Genomic DNA, 19701 nt, shown 5'->3' with positions numbered 1-19701 from the left:
GCGTGAGCCACCGCGCCTGACCTGAAATACACTTTTAAATATGTAAGCCATTGCAGTCAGATCTCTAATTAGCTGCTGAACACAATTCCTAACTGATTAGGGAGCCCATGCCTTCAATGCTGTCAGTTTAAGCTTGCTGATGCACATATTGAGGGCTGCTGTTTTGCTAGCACTCATGCAGGGCTTAAAGGGACATGAGAAAACACTTTATCCTGGAAGGTAAGTGGGAGGACAATCAATAGCCTCATTTTACACATGAAAAAACTAAGGCTCAAGATCACACAGTTAGTAAACACCAGAGAGAGGAAGAGAACTGAGGCCTCAAATGATGCTGAGTGATGGCAAGGGGTGGGACTTTGGCATAAGCTCTGGGATTTGGAGATTGTACACAGGTACATGCATGTGTTCACACACACACACACACACAATGGGAATTTGAGTGGATGCCCACTTTTTTCATGTCTCCATCCCATCTCCCCTTTTCTCTTCTGGGAACCATCTCTTTTTCACTTGAAGCTGTTGATCACCTGACTCTAGAATGGCACAGGATCCCAGGCCCCTTGATATTGTGATTGGTCCAGAAGTGGTCATGTGACCCAATCAGAGCCAGATTTCTTTGGGAGACGACTACTTAGTCACTGTGTGTGAACTTGAGCCTATTTGTAACTCTAAGGCTCTGTCTCCTTACCATCAAATGAAGGTTAGTCTATTACCTGGTGTATTTGGTGGTTGTGAGGATGAGGTGAAACAATAAAAGGCCTGGCATGGTGGCTGTTCGATAATCATTTGCTTCTAGTAGACATGTTTAAAAAGCTCTCTTTTTCCCTGGACACCATACAGGGTAGGAACTACACACAAAATGAACAATTAAGCACCCAAAGCCCACCTAAATATTTTGTTTTGTTTGCTCATTTGTTTCCCAAGAGGGGTAAGTTCCCAGTTTCCAGAAGAACCACTTTAATTGACTTGCATGATGAAAAGACAGATCTTATGGACAAGCCCTATCCCTATCTGTCTCTAGAATGGCAATTATAATAAATGAAATAAATAAAATCTTCACTTCTTCTCCATCTGGAAACTAGAGACATTTTTACTCCAACTTGAATCAAGAGTCCAGAAACTATGTGAAACACAAATGGTTTGGGTGTGGTGATGTATTTATTCATAATATAGTTTCAGAACACATTAATAATGGAGAATAACACTTATTCATATACTGAATATAACTTTTCCTGGAGCACTCTAGAGCTTGCTTGGAGTTGGAGAATACTGCCAGGCTTTCCCTAATCTCTTTGGTCTTTGGAAGTGGGCAGGGTTTCTCAAACCAAGTGTCTCCCATGGGCCACTGGCAAGGCTTCCCTTCATAGTTTGGAAGGGCAGAAAGACCATGGCTTCAGCACTTCCATTTTGGAAAGAAGTAACAAAAAAGTGAATTAATGAGCGATTGGAAAGACTCAAAGCATTTTGTACTCCACAGTTCATTTCTTCACACAAACGCCCATTACTGCAGCGGCCATGAAAACTCGCAGGGTGTTAGGCTCATGGCCTGAAGAGAAGTCACATCAGCAGCCAATGTTTTCATGCAAAAGGCAATCGTGATGATTCAGAACCTGGTTCTGAACTTCTCCAGGTGTGCTCGTGAGCTGAAGGTCACGCCCATTCTGTGCATCCTCTGTCTTTCTACTGGTAAACTTGGATGTCATTTTAGAGTATCTTGGCAAAATGGTGAGAAGATCTCACTTTCCCAATATCACTCTGTAATGAAGCTGCTTGGGGGATCCTCCATTTGATTGTAGAGAGACCAAGGCACCGTGGGCTGAAGCAACGAATATTAACAACACTAACAACAATAAGGATAAAGTCCAAGTCTCTTCCAAAAAAGGCATATCCAAAAATAAGGGTAAAGAGCTGGTCTTATTGCATCCAAGTGATTCTGTGCACTGGAAATTGTCCTTCTCTGTTCCTCCCTTTCATTAAAAGTGTTTATATTTCTGAGTCAGATGATCATTTAAATACATATAATATTAGCACCAAGGCAGCATATTTTTTTCCCAGAGATCACATGAAACTGAATACATATTTAACATAGTTAATAGTTGGTACAATCTGTGACATCACTAACACACTTATTGGCTGATACTTGCCTAGAAATGCCAAAAATACCTTTTATACAACTCTTATAGCACCTTGATGATGGCTAGATTGTTTTAAAAAAATTCATTTTAAAAAAGTCACAATAAAACATTTACAGATGAAAAGTAAACAATAGTGTACCGTGATAATGAAGGATCACTTTGTCATATTACTACATGCAAAGGCAGTCATAATAGAATCATTTTACGTACAAAAATATTACATCACAATAAATAATTTCAAACATAAATATTAAACTTTACATCATTAGGATAGTCCACATATATACATACACACATATATGTGCATAGATGTATGTGTATATATGTATATATGTTTATGTACACACATTTACACACACACAAGCATACAAGTCACACATAAACACACACACACACACATGCACCCAAATTAAGGTGGAGGTATTGCATTACTATCCTTCATCCATCCCATAATAGCTTCCTCTTCAAAGCACCTGAAATAAACAAACCAGAAAATATAAACCTTCTGCCTCAAATGCCATAAGTTAAGAATAGGCAACTGATACATTTTTACATGTAGAATTTAAAATTAACATTAATTTCTCTAGATTTTATTTTTATTTTTTCTGAGTCACAGTCTCACTGTCACCAAGGCTGGAGTGCAGTGGCATGGTCATGGCTCACTGCAGCCTTGATCTCCTGGGCAAGCAATCCTCCCATCTCAGCCTCCCAAGTAGCTGGGTCTACAGGTGCACACCACCATGCCCAGCTAATTAAAAAAAATTTTTTTTTTTTTGGCAGAAATGGAAGTCTCACTATGTTGCCCAGGCTGGTCTCAAAATCCTGGACTCAAGTAATCCTCCTGCCTCAGCCTCCCAAAGTGCTGGGATTATAGGCATGAACCACCACGCTGGCCCTAGATTTTAAAAGTAGTGTTTGTTTGCTGTAAGAAACACGGAAGTTTCAGGGAAGTAATATAGAATAAAATTTAAAAACCCATTAGCATGAAATCCCTGCACCTGAGATAACCGCTCTTCATATATTGGTATTTTGGTATTTCCTTCTAGTCTTTTTCTATAAATATGTTTATATATGTAAATATTGTATATATGTGCTATATAAAATTTATCTTCTTAGATACAAAATATATACAGTACATATACAATGGTGATCTCTAGCGGACACCTGCTGATTTTTGCATGCCTCCATCCCATCTCCCCCTTTCTGATAACAAAATGCCTTCTTGTCCTTTGAGAATCATCCCTCTTCCAGCTGAAGCTGTCAATCACCTGACTCTAGGTGGGTACATGATCTCAGATCCTTGGATGTTGTGATTTGCTCAAAAGTGACCATTTGACCTAACCAGAGCTAAACAGAGTTATTTTGCAGCATGCATGCTAGGGGATGAGTGTTCACTTGAATCATAAGTTGGAAGAATGATGTAATCCTAGAGCTGCCCAGGACCATGGTGTGGGGGGCAATGATCTGCCTGAGAATGAAGTCATTTAAGAGGCAATTATTGCTGATTGATGAAGAAAGAAAGAGTACTGATGACTGAACTTCTGGATCTAGCCATGCCTGAAGTTAGCATACTTCTTGGATATCTCAGTCACTTAAGATGATAAATTTCCTTCATTTCCTTAGCTCCTTGTAACAGAAGTAATCCTAAATGGCAAATAGGCACTCTTGTATCAGGATCTTCAAGAGCCTTACACGGTAATGGGCTACTGGAAGCTTGAGGGAAGATGCAGGAGGGTCACATGAATTGGTTGAGCTCATCCCTTGTAGCTGAAGACACCGGGATGATGAAAAGAGTGACAAGTTCCGTCTTTTACTCAGCAGAAGAATCACTTTGTGGCATAATGTACATAGGTCAGGGATTGCCGAACTTTAATATGCATGACTCCTGTGGACTTTGTTAAAATGCAGATTCTGATTTCACAGGTATAGGGTGAGGCCTGACATTGTGCATTTCTAACAAGTTCCTAGGTAAAGCTGATCATGCTGATTCTTGGACCACACTATGAGTAACAGGGGTGTGGCACAGTGGAGTGATTAAGAGCACTGGCTTTATTGTAGGACACTCTGAGTTCTGCCAAGGGAATTTATCATTACCTTTTAGTTTTTTTTTTTTTTTTTTTGAGACAGAGTCTTACTCTGTCACCCAGGCTGGAGTGCAGTGGCGTGGTCTTGGCTGACTGCAACCTCTGCCTCCCAGATTAAAGCGATTCTCCTGCCTCAGGCTCCCAAGTAGCTAGGACTACAGGCATGTGCCAACACACTCAGCTAAATTTTGAATTTATAGTAGAGATGGGGTTTCACCATGTTAGCCAGACTGGTCTCGAACTCCTGACCTCAAGTGATCTGCCTGCCACAGCTTCACAAAGTGCTGGAATTACAGGCATGAGCCACCATGCCCAGCCTCATCATGATCTTAAGCAAGTTACTTAATTGTTGTGGGCCTCAGCTTCCTCATATGTAAAACAGCAGCTCCTCTACACAGTTTTGTTGTGAGGATTCAATGAAATATTGCTCAACAAATGCCACTGTGGTTTTACTATTACATTCTTGGGAAGTATTTCTCAAAGGATGAGCTGTGATTCACTTGCATTAGAATTCTCTGTATTAAAACTACAGGTCCCTGAATCCACCAGAGACCTAATGAAGCAGGACCCCTAGAGATGCGGCCCAATAAGCAGCATTTTAAATAAGTTCTGCAAACAAGTGGTACCAATCCTATTGAAACAATTTCTAAAAAATCGAAGAAGAGATATTCCTTCCTAACTCATTCTATGAAACCTCTATCATCCTGATACCAATACCTTGCAAAGACACAACAAAAAAAGAAAACTACAGACTAATCTCCCTGATGAACATTGACATGAAAATCCTCAACAAAATACTAGCAAACTGAATCCAGCAACATACCAAAAAGAGAATCTACCATGATCAAGTGGACTTTATTCTTGGGAGGCAAGGATCATTCAACATATGCAAATCAATAAATGTGATTCACCACACAAACAATTAAAAACAAAAACAATATGACCATATCAATACATGCAGAAAAAGCATTTGATAAAATCCAACATCCCTTCATGATAAAAACGTACAAGGCATAAGACATCAAAAGAACATATCTCAGAATAATAAAAGCCATCTCTAACAAACGCACAGCCAATATCATACTTAATAGGCAAAAGTTGGAAGCATTCCTCCTAAGAATTGGAACAAGGCAAGAACGTGTAGTCTCAACACTCCTATTCAACACAGTATTGGAAATCTTAGCCAGAGCAATCAGGCAAGAGAAAGAAAGAAAATACAACAAAACAGGAAAAGAGGAAGTCAAATTATCTTCCTTCACTGACAATATGATTCTATACAGAGAAAACCCTACGTATTCCACCAAAAGATTCCCAGACCTGAAAAACGACTTCAGTAAATTTTCAGGGTGCAAAATAAATGTACAAAAATCAGAAGCATTTCTATACACAAATAACATTCAAGCTGAGAACCAAATCAAGAATGCAATCCAATTTACAATCACCACAAAAAGAATAAAATACCTAGGAATACATCTAACCAAGCAGGTAAAGGAGCTCTATAAGGAGAATTATAAACATTGCTTAAGGAAATCATAGATGACACAAATAGAAAAATGTTCCATGCTCATCTATTGGAAGAATCAATAGCATTAAAATGTCCATACTGCCCAAAGAAATCCACAGATTCAACAAAATTCCTATCAAATTACCAATGTTATTCTTTACAGTGTTAGAAGAACTATTCTAAAATTGATATGGAACCAAAGCAGAGTCTAAAAGTGAAAGCAATCCCAAGCAAAAAGAACGAAGCCAGAGGTATCATATTACCAGACTTCAAACTCTACTCTAAGGCAGCAAACTAAAGGTAACCAAAACAGCATGGTACTGGTACTAAAATAGACACATAAATTAATGGAACAGAATAAGGAACCCAGAAATAAAGCTATAAGTCTATAAACAACTGGACTTCAACACAGTCAACAAAAATAAACAATGGGGAAAGCATACCCTATAATAAACGGTGCTGGAAAAACTGGCTAACTACACACAGAAGAATGAAATGGAACTCTTACCTCTTACCATATACAAAAAATAACTCAGGATACATTAAAGACTTAAATGTAAGACTTCAAACCATAAAAATTCTAGAAGAAAACCCAGGAAATACTCTTCTGAACATTGGCCTAGGCAAACAAATTATGACTAAGTCCTCAAAAGCAGATGCAACAAAACAAAAATTGATAATGGAGATCTAACTAAATTAAAGAGCTTCTGTACATCAAAAGAAACTATCAACAGAATAAACGGACAACCTACAGAATAGGAGAAAACATTTTAACCTATACATTTGATAAAGGAATAATATCCAGAATCTATAAGGAACTTAAGCAAATCAACAAGAAAAAAACAAACAATCCTATTAAAAAGTGGGCAAAGGACATGGACAGACACTTCTCAAAAGAAGACACACAAACAGCCAACAAATATAAGAAAAAATGCTGAACATCACTAATCATCACAGAAATGCAAGTCAAAACCACACTGAGATAACATCTCATGCCAATCAGAATGGCTATTCTCAAAAAGTAAAAGGATAACAGATATTGGTGAGATTGCAGAGAAAAATGGAATACACTGTTGGTGGGACTGTAAATTATTTCAACCTCTGTGAAAAGCAGTTTGGAGATTTCTTAAAGAACTAAAAATAGAACTACCATTTACCCCAGCAATCCATTGCTGGGTATATATCAAAAAGAAAATAAATCATTCAACCAAAAAGACACCTGCACTCACACGTTTATTGCAGCACTATTCACAATAGCAAACGTGGAATCAACCTAGGTGCCCATTAATGGTGGAGTGGATTTTAAAAATGTGCTCTGTATACATGATGAAATACTATGCAGCCATAAAAAATAATGAAATCATGTCCTTTGCAGCAATATGGATGCAGCTGGAGGCCATTTTCGTAAGTGAATTAACACAGAAACAAAAAATCAAATACCATATGCTCTTGCTTATAAGTGAGAGTGGAACATTGGGTACACATGGACATAAAGATTGAAATAATGGACACTGGTGACTCCAAAAGGGAGGAGGAAGGGAAGGGAAAACTATTTATTGGATACTACTTTCACTATCTGGGTGATGGGTTCAAACGAAGCCTACATCTCAACACACTTTATCAGTGTAACAAACTTGCACATGTACCTCCTGAATCTAAAATCTAAAAGCAAATAAATAAATAGGCCAGCTCTGTAGAGGAGAACCCACGTCTGATGGCAGAAGACTGATGGCTTCAGTCACATGAGGACAGAGGAGCAGGAGATAAAAAAGGTAGAACAGTATTGGGTCAGCTTCAAGATGCTTAACTGTAACGCTGCCTGATCCTCCCACATTTGCTCATATAGGCTACAGAAAAAAATAAAAGACAGACAGACAGGCAGACATGGGACTACTTACCTTAGCTATAAAACTCGCACCTCCAGGCCAGTACCAGAGGATGGAGTGCATTTCCCACAGTAACCACCGCATTTCCCTATGACTCGGGTACCATCCTGCAAGGAGATGCATCATGTTAGCCTACCTGCTTGGTTTAATGCTTTTAGGGCCTGCACTGGCTTTTTGGGAAAACGTTCTTATACAGACAGTAAGCAGGCCTTCTGAACTGATGTGAAGCCCAACATACTCACCATGGTCTAAAGCAGGGGCTGGCAAACTTCAGCCTGTGAGCCAAATCTAGCCCACCACCTGTTTCTGTACAGTTTGCAAGCTAAGGATGATTTTTATGTTTTTAAATAATTGAGAAAAAGTAAACCAAAAATAATATTTCTTAACACATAAAATCATATGAATTTCAAATTTCAGTGTCTATTAATAAAGTTTTATTGGAATACAGCCACATTCATTAATTTACCTGATGTCTATAGCTGCTTTCATGCTGCAAAAAAAGAATTGAGTCTCAGCTTCATACTGCTTCTTGGTGCACAAAAATCACAGTGACACTGTTTTAATTTGAGAGTGTTTTGAGTGATGTGTGTATTGCTAGATCATTACAACTTATGTGCTTATTACCAGTGTATACCATTATGACAAATCAAGAAAAGAAGAGAAAGGTAGACTTTGAATGTTGCACTTTTAAGGTACAATGGCATGTGGATTATTTTGTTATCAAATTTAGATGACAAAGCCTTGTGATTATTACGAAAAGACACTATAGCTGTGCTAAAAGAATACAATATATACCATCACCAAACTAAATACTCATCACAATATTCCCAACTCACAGAAAAACAATGGTCAAAAATTTAGAAAATTTAAAATGGAATATCTCACCATAGCATAATCCCTCCACAAAAAATAAAAAACACGAAAATGAGTAAGTTTCCAAGTTGCTCATTTGTTAGCCAAGCAAGGAAAACAATTTACCAATGGTGAGTTCATTAAATCCTGTTTAACAGCAACATCTGAAGAAATGTGTCCAGAGAAAATAAACTTAACTACCCTTTTGGCAAGGACTATTGCTTGAAAAGCTAATAACATTGGGAACCACATTAATAGTCAACTAAAAAAACAAAGCAGATTATTTTGAGTGGTTTTCACTGGCTCTTGAAGGGTCCACACATATTACTGATGTTATTCAGGTGTTATCATTTCTTTGAGGAGAAAATGCCCAGTATGAAGTGACTAAAGAATTAGACTCTTTGAAGAGTCTAGTGGAACTAGTGGAATAGGGGAATAATTTGTGGAATAGTGGAATAGTTTATGGAACAAGTAGAGGTGAGAATATTTCAAAAAGGTTGGGAAAGAACTGCAGAACAACTGAAGTGGAATCTGCTAAGATGTGTTGACAACTGATGGTAGTACAAATATGTGTGGAGCATAAAAAGCTTTAATTGGACAAATTTACAAAGCTTGTGAAACTGTTAGATGTTTAAAGCCTATGGTTATTCACTGTATTATTCATTTGCGGGTACTTTGTGTAAAATATTTGACCTATTAAGTGCTATAGAACTAGTAGTGTCAATAGTGGACTTTATTTTCTACCACGGACTTACCCATCATCTATTTTGTGAATTTTTTGTCAGAACTGAAAGCTCAATACCTTGACTTGTCCTACTACACAGCAATTTGATGGCTTGGCAGTGGGGTAAAGTTTTATTTTGATTTTTGAGCTCAGGGTCAAGATTAAAATTTTTTGAACTATAGCTGCTCTCAATCACTGTAATTCAACACTTAATGGCTCTGAATATTAGCTTTTGCTTCAGAGTTGATCATGTTTCTTAATGGATTGTACCTAAAATTACAAGGCAAAACTGTTCTTATAAGCAAAACTTATACTGTTATAAAGTAATTTCATTGATAACACTGTTTGGATCACAAGTAATGTTAGATTGTTTTAAACACTTCCCATGCTGTCAAAAGTTAAAACAGGAAATGACTTCTCTATTACACACAAATTTAAAGTGTATATAGTTTCTGAGCTTAAACTGCAGTTCCAGCACCGTTTTTCAGACTTTGATATAAATGCAAAGGAAATCTTTATATGTCAAAATCCACTTAACTAGCAATTGAGGAGCTTCTATCTCATTTTCAATTGCAAGTGATTAATATGCAATGTAGTGACATGCTAAAAGGCAACTATCAAGAGAAAACTCTAATAGAATTCTATACGTGCCTGCCAAGCCATGAATATGCTTAATTAACATTATATGGTTATGGATAGATATCAGTGTTTGGCAATATCAATGCATGCAGAAAGGCATTTAGAAAGATTGAAATACATAATATCTCATTTCAGGTCAGCATTAACAGATAAACATTTACCATCTACTCTGGTAATACAGAACACTAATTAAGCTAAATATTTTCCTCCCCCAATATCCCATTCATCTCAGGTGATCTGTATTAGAAAAAGCTATACTTAGTTATTATGATTGTATTTTGAAATTGACCAATAAAAAAATTTTGTGCAAATTTGTTTTCTCTCTTGACATACAAATATATCATTGATTTTGCCTCTTGGCCCTTCAAGACTAAAATCTTTACTATCTGGCACTTTGTAGACAAAGTACGCCAACTCCTAGTCTAAAGACCTGCGCTCCATAGAGTCTGTCTTTGCCTCTGCAGATTCATCTGGTACCATTCTGTACTCAACACATGCATTTCTTTTGGTTGTTCTTCTGATATGTCCCTTACATTACAAGGCCTTTGCATGTGCCATTCTCTCTGATTGGAGTTCTCCTCTCTCTCCCTCTCTGTGCATACTGTACCACCTCAACTTTGGCCTGGTAAATTCTTTAGCACTCAGTTCAAAGCCCATTTATTCTGAGAAACCTTCCTGACCGGGTTATCTGCTGCAAAGCACCCTGTAATTGGGTAATTCTTTCTTTAACATCTGTCTTCCTACTGGAATGTCAGCTCCATTATGAGAAGACCAATATCTTGTTAAAACCTGGGAGTATCCAGAACCTACCACAGTGTGTGGCTCATAATGATACGAAATACACATGTTAAATGAATGAATGAATGAATGAAAGGCTGAAGCTGAATTCTTCTTTTGGAAGTGCAGTTAAGAATGCCCTGCTAATCGGGGTTGCAATCCTAGTCTCTGATAAAATAGACTTTAAACCAACAAAGATCAAAAGAGACAAAGAAGGCCATTACATAATGGTAAAGGGATCAATTCAACAAGAAGAGCTAACTATCCTAAATATATATGCACCCAACACAGGAGCACCCAGATTCATAAAGCACGTCCTCAGTGACCTACAAAGGGACTTAAACTCCCACACAATAATAATGGGAGATTTTAACACCCCACTGTCAGCATTAGACAGATCAACGAGACAGAAAGTTAACAAGGATATCCAGGAATTGAACTCAGCTCTACATAAAGTGGACCTAATAGACATCTACAGAACTCCCCACCCCAAATCAACAGAATATACATTTTTTTCAGCACCACACCACACCTATTCCAAAATTGACCACATAGTTGGAAGTAAAGCTCTTCTCAGCAAATGTAAAAGAACAGAGATTATAACAAACTGTCTCTCAGACCACAGTGCAATCAAACTAGAACTCAGGATTAAGAAACTCAGTCAAAACCGCTCAACTACATGGAAACTGAACAACCTGCTCCTGAATGACTATTGGGTACATAATGAAATGAAGGCAGAAATAAAGATGTTCTTTGAAACCAACGAGAACAAAGACACAACATACCAGAATCTCTGGGACACGTTCAAAGCAGTGTGTAGAGGGAAATTTATAGCACTAAATGCCCACAAGAGAAAGCAGGAAAGATCCAAAATTGACACCCTAACATCACAATTAAAAGAACTAGAAAAGCAAGAGCAAACACATTCAAAAGCTAGCAGAAGGCTAGAAATAACTAAAATCAGAGCAGGACTGAAGGAAATAGAGACACAAAAAACCCTTCAAAAAATTAATGAATCCAGGAGCTGGTTTTTTGAAAAGATCAACAAAATTGATGGACCGCTAGCAAGACTAATAAAGAAGAAAAGAGAGAAGAATCAAATAGATGCAATAAAAAACGAAAAAGGGGATATCACCACCGATCCCACAGAAATACAATCTACCATCAGAGAATACTACAAACACCTCTATGCAAATAAACTAGAAAATCTAGAAGAAATGGATAAATTCCTCGACAAATACACCCTCCCAAGACTAAACCAGGAAGAAGTTGAATCTCTGAATAGACCAATAACAGGTTCTGAAATTGTGGCAATAATCAATAGCTTACCAACCAAAAAGAGTCCAGGACCTGATGGATTCACAGCTGAATTCTACCAGAGGTACAAGGAGGAACTGGTACCATTCCTTCTGAAACTATTCCAATCGATAGAAAAAGAGGGTATCCTCCCTAACACATTTTACGAAGCCAGCATCGTCCTGATACCAAAACCTGGCAGAGACATAACCAAAAAAGAGAATTTCAGACCAATATCCTTGATGAACATTGATGCAAAAATCCTCAATAAAATACTGGCAAACCGAATCCAGCAGCACATCAAAAAGCTTATCCACCATGATCAAGTGGGCTTCATCCCTGGGATGCAAGGCTGGTTCAACATACGCAAATCAATAAATGTAATCCAGCATATAAACAGAACCAAAGACAAAAACCACATGATTATCTCAATAGATGCAGAAAAGGCCTTTGACAAAATTCAACAACCCTTCATGCTAAAAACTCTCAATAAATTAGGTATTGATGGGACGTATCTCAAAATAATAAGAGCTATCTACAACAAACCCACAGCCAATATCATACTGAATGGGCAAAAACTGGAAGCATTCCCTCTGAAAACTGGCACAAGACAGGGATGCCCTCTCTCACCGCTCCTATTCAACATAGTGCTGGAAGTTCTGGCCAGAGCAATCAGGCAGGAGAAGGAAATAAAGGGTATTCAATTAGGAAAAGAGGAAGTCAAATTGTCCCTGTTTGCAGATGACATGATTGTATATCTAGAAAACCCCATTGTCTCAGCCCAAAATCTCCTTAAGCTGATTAGCAACTTCAGCAAAGTCTCAGGATACAAAATTAATGTACAAAAATCACAAGCATTCTTGTACACCAATCACAGACAAACAGAGAGCCAAATCATGAGTGAACTCCCATTCACAATTGCTTCAAAGAGAATAAAATACCTAGGAATCCAACTTACAAGGGATGTGAAGGACCTCTTCAAGGAGAACTACAAACCACTGCTCAAGGAAATAAAAGAGGATACAAACAAATGGAAGAACATTCCATGCTCATGGGTAGGAAGAATCAATATCGTGAAAATGGCCGTACTGCCCAAGGTAATTTATAGATTCAATGCCATCCCCATCAAGCTACCAATGACTTTCTTCACAGAATTGGAAAAAAACTACTTTAAAGTTCATATGGAACCAAAAAAGAGCCCGCATCGCCAAGTCAATCCTAAGCCAAAAGAACAAAGCTGGAGGCATCACGCTACCTGACTTTAAACTATACTACAAGGCTACAGTAACCAAAACAGCATGGTACTGGTACCACAACAGAGACATAGATCAATGGAACAGAACAGAGCCCTCAGAAATGATGCCGCATAGCTACAACTATCTGATCTTTGACAAACCTGACAAAAACAAGAAATGGGGAAAGGATTCCCTATTTAATAAATGGTGCTGGGAAAACTGGCTAGCCATATGTAGAAAGCTGAAACTGGATCCCTTCCTTACACCTTATACAAAAATTAATTCAAGATGGATTAAAGACTTATATGTTAGACCTAAAACCATTAAAATCCTACAAGAAAACCTAGGCAATACCATTCAGGACATAGGCGTGGGCAAGGACTTCATGTCTAAAACACCAAAAGCAATGGCAAAAAAAGCCAAAATCGACAAATGGGATCTCATTAAACTAAAGAGCTTCTGCACAGCAAAAGAAACTATCATCAGAGTCAACAGGCAACCTACACAATGGGAGAAAACTTTTGCAACCTACTCATCTGACAAAGGGCTAATATCCAGAATCTACAATGAACTCAAACAAATTTACAAGAAAAAAACAAACAACCCCATCAAAAAGTGGGCAGAGGACATGAACAGACACTTCTCAAAAGAAGACATTTATGCAGCCAAAAAACACATGAAGAAATGCTCCTCATCACTGGCCATCAGAGAAATGCAAATCAAAACCACAGTGAGATACCATCTCACACCAGTTAGAATGGCCATCATTAAAAAATCAGGAAACAACAGGTGCTGGAGAGGATGTGGAGAAATAGGAACACTTTTACACTGTTGGTGGGACTGTAAACTAGTTCAACCATTGTGGAAGTCAGTGTGGCGATTCCTCAGGGATCTAGAACTAGAAATACCATTTGACCCAGCCATCCCATTACTGGGTATATACCCAAAGGACTATAAATCATGCTGCTATAAAGACACATGCACACGTATGTTTATTGCGGCACTATTCACAATAGCAAAGAGTTGGAACCAACCCAAATGTCCAACAACGATAGACTGGATTAAGAAAATGTGGCATATATACACCATGGAATACTATGCAGCCATAAAAAATGATGAGTTTGTGTCCTTTGTAGGGACATGGATGAAACTGGAAAACATCATTCTCAGTAAACTATCGCAAGGACAAAAAACCAAACACCGCATGTTCTCACTCATAGGTGGGAATTGAACAATGAGAACTCATGGACACAGGAAGGGGAACATCACGCTCCGGGGACTGTTGTGGGGTGGGGGGAGGGGGGAGGGACAGCATTAGGAGATACACCTAATGCTAAATGACGAGTTAATGGGTGCAGGAAATCAACATGGCACATGGTTACATATGTAACAAACCTGCACATTGTGCACATGTACCCTAAAACCCTAAAGTATAATAATAAAAAAAAAAAGCCCTAAAAAAAAAAAAAAAAAAGTTCCCAGGCCTCCCATCTAGGCTTAACATATGCTTTTCCACGTTATGATGCCTAGAATATAAGTTAATTCTATGCCCTGAAAGCATCCTCACTCACCTTTCTTTGAAGACAACCAAGTCTATAACTCCTGCTTATTTATAAGCTATTTATTCATTTATTTCATCCAAACATCACTTTTAGTATCCAGCATTGGAAGTGATCTGTTCCATCAAAGTAGCTTAGCACCTACACTCCTTGAAAGAAGCCTTCAGATATCAGCTCCATCATGAAACTGCCTTGAAGCCAGAAGCAAACATGGAGTGAGTTTGCTTTAACCTTCTCATATCCTTCTTTCCTTTCACTCGACCAGAGGGTACTTTCGACTGGAAAGGACTCGACTCACAGTCACTTACTCATTTCACCAATTATGTCTTGAGCATCTATCAGGTGCCTGGTGCAGCTCTAGGCCCTGGGGAGTACAACAGTGGCCCAAACAGACATGGGCTCTGCCCTCCTGGAGCTTACAGTCTTGGGGCAAGGAGGACATGGGTCAGAGAAATGTTCCAAGAAGGTGGCATTTAATCTGAAACCTGGAGGATGAGAGGAGAAGCAGCCAGCAGGGAATCAATGGGGAAAGGATGTTCCAGAGAGAAAAAAACATGTCTAAAAAGGATTGAAGGGAGGCTTGACAAAATTAAGTGCAGGTGAGGATGAGAGGCAAAGAGAATCTTACCTGCTGATGGGACAATAAACTAACATAACCCCTCTGGAAAACAATGCATCCTTATCTAGTAAAGTTACAGGTACACACACCACAGTCTGGCAAATCCACTCCTAGGTACATGCTCCAAAGAAGCTCTTGCATGTATGTCCCAAAAGAACACAAGCAGAGCCAAACAAAATACCATTAGGGAGACATACTTTTGGCAAAGCTATGAAGCAAAGAAAGGACATGATAAATCTGTAACTCAAGAGAGTGGTACACCTTTTGTGGACGGTGGGGAAGTGGGAAGAGAATGGAATCAGAAAAGATAATAACAAGGTTCTTTTTCCTAAAGCCAGGTGGTAGGCTCAGGGGTGTCCATTATATGACTATTGTTTATGCCTTATACATATTTTATCAACATTTTTGTATCTGCTCAATGTTTCATAAGAACCATTTCTTTGTATCTGACTGCTTTGTGGGGGATAGATTAGAGGAAGAGAAAGGCAGAAGTGGAGAGAACTATTTAGGAGGTGAGGGCAGTTGTTTAGGCAAGAAGTAGTGGAGGTTTGGACTACAGCAGTGTTGTGGTGGGAGTGGAGAGAAACAGATGCTTCCAGGCCCATTTATCCTGTGATTTCCAAACTGGGTTCAAGGTTTAGTTTAAAGAAACATTTCTGGAGGTTGTGATGGGAAAAGTGAGGGGGAAGAGTTTTATTCCCTAATCCACTTAACCCCTTGACTTTTACAGATGTGTAAATCAAGACCCAAAGATGGGTTGAAAAAATGAGGCGGCAAAACAGACCAGTACCAAAATCCTTAAAACCCAGCCCTCTGCCTCATTCCACCTGACCTTGTGGCAGAACACAAACTCACATTGAACACAAATTCACAGTCTGCTAACACCAAAATTCAGTAGCTGACTGCATTATCAGGAGTTACATGTTGACAGCATGTTGGTCCCTATCTATGATAAGGATGCTAGGTCTTATTTCCACAGAGACTCTACCAGGATAAAATTATTTAATAGTTTCTATCTTAAGTACAAGGGGATGAAATCCAATTTAGTGATTTTGCAAGAACGTGAAGTTGACAAATGAAAATAATGAATAAAAATGGTGTTCCAGTTATGTAAATTTCACCACAATAAAAAAAATTTTTAAATGACATTCCAAAAGGTTTGTTGAAGTTAAGTGCTTAGCCATTTAAAATTAGCCAGCCATGTATTGTAATCAAAATTGATAGGCCTATACATTTTTGAAACCCAATTTTTTTCTATTTAGCAATATTTACCTAATTAAAATGCATATACGATTTGATTCCATAATTCTACTTCTAGGAATTTATGCTACAGATATTTTCACACACAGAGGCAATGATGATGTACAGACAAGAATGTATACTGAAGCACCATTTGTGACCACCAGAAACTTAAAACATCTTAAATGATCATCAGTGGAGAATTGGTAAAAAATAAATTATAATAAAGCTATAGAAAGGGACTTTATATGGATGTTTTACATTTTTAATTAAGAATAGTTATGTTGGCCAGGCGTAGTGGCTCTCACCTGTCATCCCAGTACGTTGGGAGGCCAAGGCAGGCGGATCACTTGAGGCCAAGAGTTCGAGACCAGCCTGGCTAACACAGTGAAACTCCGTCTCTACAAAAATACAAAAATTAGCCAGGCATGGTGGTGCATGCCTGTAATCCCAGCTAGTCCGGAGGATAGACACAAGAATTGCTTGAACCCTGGAGGCAAAGTTTGCAGTGTGCCAAGGTTGTGCCACTGTACTCCAGCCTGGGCAACAGAGGCAGACTCTGTCTCAAAAAGAAAAAAAAAAGTTATGTACACTGACGTTGAAATGTCTCCGAGATCTATTGCTGAAGATCAAAAAAAAAGGGTAGTATCTGGGTGTACCACCATTTGTGTTAAAAAAACAAAGTGTACATATTAATACATATACACATACATACATACATACATACATATATATTTATACTGGCATAAGTATTATTTATATGTACATATATATACTATATATATATCAAGAAAAGCCATCTAACTTTAGATATATAAATTTATGATATCAATATTATAGTATTTCATGGCATATGAGGCCATAGTAGGCAAACAAATTTTAATGAATGAATGAATTCCCTCTAAACTCCTTATAAATCAATTTCCCAGTGCGTTCCCCTTACTTGTGAAAACTTGACCTCAAAATGTCATCCGAACTTCTCAGACATTTTTTATTACCAGTTTAACACTCTTCACATAATCTGAGAAAGCTGTCAGTAATAACCATCAGAAAGATAATTCCAGCTTAAAGACTTTCACACAAAACTATCCTGGGACACAACCAACAAGATCGACTTTCCAGCAAGAAAATTTTTTGGATGATGATTATTTAATTAAGAGGTTAAAAAGGCACATGCCGTTTTGTGTTTGCACAAAAGCTATAAGGTTTCAGCCCTCACCCACGCTCACATACAGTAGCACTGTGGCATACTTCTCCACATATGTAATGTGAACTCAATCTCTCTGCTTAGTCTGCTGGTAAAATGATAGGGGCTATCAAAGGGATTAATCATATTCCTTCATTCTATACCCTTTAATCCTAAAATAAGCAGTTCTAAATGCATTCCAAAACAGCATATGTGCTTTCTCAGATGGTGAAATCAGCGTTACATGATGACATTCTCGAAATGTCCCAGGTTATTCCTTGATAGATAATGACATAAATTTACAGAGAAGTTGAGTATGAAAAAAAGTCTTCCTTTTAATATCTATTATATCTAGTAACTTATGAAAAGTCAAAGTTTCAAATGAAGTCATCCTGCTTCAAAACAGTATATTCTGCAATAGCACACATGCCCTTAGCAAGTGCTCTGAAAATGAAAAGAATGATTTTGGATTTTCAACCATTGAGAACAGAGTGTGTAGCCTATTGTTAGAAATGACTGTTCTAGCAAATCTTTTGAAGTAGTCAAAATTAATTCTTGACCCTAGGGCTGTACCTGGTGTGATAGAGCTTCTTATCTAATATAAGCAACATCTGTAGTCAGTAATTTTAAAAAAATCCATTTGGGATGAAATTCAGCTGAGAACAATTGAAAACCGAAAATAATAGCAGCTTATACAAGATACAAATTAACTCCCTCCCATTTAAAGATAGTCTGGAGTTATGCAGTTCAGGGCTACTATGGTACCTCTATGGTCATCAGAGACCTAGGCACTGCCTATCTTTTTCTGCTTTCCTCAACACAGGGCTTCCAAGGATCACATCCACATTCTTGTGGGCAGGAAGCGGGAAAGAAAGGTAAAGGGTTTCCCTTAAACAGCACTTCCCAGAAGTTGTACGTACCACTCACATTTATATTCCTTTGGCTAGAACCTAGTCATACGGCAACCCCTAGGAGCAACGAGGGCTGGGAAATATTGTCTTAATTCTCAGGTTACGTGCCAGACAATAATTTGAAGGTTATATTTCTAAGAAAGAAATAAACAATGAATGTGGCGACAACTAGCAGATCTGTCACATTAAGGACTCACAAAATACGTATATATGTTAAATCTCAAATGTCCTTCCTGAGATATATAACCATACATTCATTTTACGGTTGTGGAGAAGCTTTTGCCCATGAGTTTACAGATTAGAGTACCTTACATTTCATGCATAAGACACACATACAATGCATTCTCTTCAATTTCCAAGTCTAAAAGATTTTTTAAGAGCAGTGTCAGAACTTAAAGGCACTGTTTTGTTTTTTTCTTTTTAAATCTAGGTCCTTTCATAATTTCTGTCTCATCCCTAATCTTTTATAGTTGTTTTTCTCAAAACCTGATTCAACTGTTTGTTTGTTTAGCATACATTTTTCAGACATTTCCAAGCATTCAGCTGAGTTTCCAGAGAAACAACAATTCTTTCTTTTCACATTCATATTTCATGGGTTCACAAAAATAACGTGTAATTACAACAGCAGGTATAACAGCATACACCTATTTAAAAAAAAACACAACTCACTCTTGTTAAATATACAACTCTCCAACACAACTAGAGGGATCAAAAGAATGAGAGCTTCGGAGAGGGACCTACTAACTGCATGCTTTATAAAGGGAACGGAGATTTTCTGGTTCCTCCAGGAAATCAAGGGGGTTGAGTAAAGAAGTTCTGTTCTCTTGAATTTCTTCTTGCCAAAATCTGCTTGGTTGGCTATCTCAACAATAAAGCCCAGCAATACTATCACCATGTGCTAATGATGACGGGGCCTTTCCCGATTCTACAGTCTATCTCCCTCAATTTATGGATGAGGAAAACTGAGGTCTGGAGAAGGTAAGTAGGTTTCCACTACCAGAGGAGTCCTGTGCACTTCCCCAAGGGAGTTGCTGCTGGCAGGAGTGTCTGATGCA

General features: G+C 38.1%; 1 long non-coding RNA gene across 3 annotated transcripts in view; it reads right to left on the bottom strand.

Annotated features, from left to right (window-relative positions):
- LOC134735496 (uncharacterized) overlaps nt 1-19701 on the bottom strand; it is a 100590-nt gene that overhangs the window by 59354 nt on the left and 21535 nt on the right. For 2 of the 3 annotated variants that reach the window (XR_010118677.1, XR_010118679.1), the window contains exon 3: nt 7622-7716. The exons of the other annotated variant lie outside the window; for it this stretch is intronic. This is a non-coding gene — a long non-coding RNA (uncharacterized lncRNA). The remainder of the gene's footprint in view (nt 1-7621; nt 7717-19701) is intronic. 3 annotated transcript variants of the gene reach the window in all.

Source organism: Symphalangus syndactylus, chromosome 21 (genome assembly GCF_028878055.3).
Source record: "Symphalangus syndactylus isolate Jambi chromosome 21, NHGRI_mSymSyn1-v2.1_pri, whole genome shotgun sequence".
In the NCBI taxonomy this organism is placed as follows: Eukaryota; Metazoa; Chordata; class Mammalia; order Primates; family Hylobatidae; genus Symphalangus; species Symphalangus syndactylus.
The sequence above is the reverse complement of the archived record's forward strand: the minus strand, read 5'-3'. Positions and strand labels throughout refer to the sequence as shown.